Genomic DNA, 1,203 nt, shown 5'->3' on the forward strand with positions numbered 1-1,203 from the left:
CCCCCCCCCACATATTTTTTTTTGTTCTTCAGACTGGATAATTTCTATTGATTTATCTTTAAGTTCACTAATTCTTTCCTGTGTCATATGTATTCTACTGAACTCACCTACTGAGTTTTTAAAATTTCAAATACCATTCTTTTTAGTTCTAAAATGTCCAGTTAATTCTTTTTAAACAGTTTACATTTTTCTTCCAAGAATCTCTACCTTTTCATTTGTTTCAAGAGTGTTCATCTTTATCATGTTGGTCATTAAAGTTTTGTCTTCCCTCCTAGTCTGCCTGTTATGGTTTACTTTTCAGAATGATAAGAGTGTTGCTTTTAGTACTTTGTTCAGAATTTTTAGTTATAATCAGTGGAAAAAGAGGCTGCAGTGGGCTTCCTCCATCCTGGCCCAGTGATGACACTCTTAAGTAGGGTGCCCACTCAGCGACATGTCAGCAGGGTGCATCACTCTGCCTGGACACCTATCCAAGTTCCTTCAGAGCTTTTCCCAATGAGGTGTTAGGGGAAACCAGTTTACAATCTCACTGTTTAACAGAAAAGGAGGACAACACTCACACACTGTAAATTTTAAAAAATCCATGATGAGATGCTGCTGGAATGCAGAAAAACACGAAAAGGGGCCATTTAATTCCATTTGTAGAAAAGTAGCCAAAAGTAAAGAAAAAGGTGGAGGCAGGGTGCTTTTTCGTCAACCCAAGGAGTAAAAAATCTTAACCATAATTACGCAGGTATAGAACGGGAGAAGGAGTGAATGTGTCCCTAACTTCTTTAGGCTTTAGTTTCTTTTTCTATAGATTTACAGCATGAGCTTAATAATCTCTAGTAGTCTCTATTGGCTTTCAAAACCTGTAAAACCCTATCTAATAAAAATAACAGGAAACTCAATTCTTTTAAAAAACCTATTTCAAAAGAAAGTAACTAATGTCAAGAAAATAAAGTGAGATTAAATTTCTTGATAGGATTGATGATCTTTCTGAAGTGATGAGTCAAGGCTTAATTTATTCACTATAAATTATAGTTACTGTGTTCACACATTATATGATGGTTATAGTATTATCAATGTTATATACATACGTTAGTAGTAAAAAAAACTACCACTTTTTTTTCAAGCATTTTTTTATGTTTTTGTATTGATTTCAGAGAGAGGAAGGGAGGAGAGAGAGATAGAAACACCATTGATGAGAGAGACTCATGGAAC

Source organism: Myotis davidii, unplaced genomic scaffold (assembly GCF_000327345.1).
Source record: "Myotis davidii unplaced genomic scaffold, ASM32734v1 scaffold168, whole genome shotgun sequence".
Classification (NCBI taxonomy): Eukaryota; Metazoa; Chordata; class Mammalia; order Chiroptera; family Vespertilionidae; genus Myotis; species Myotis davidii.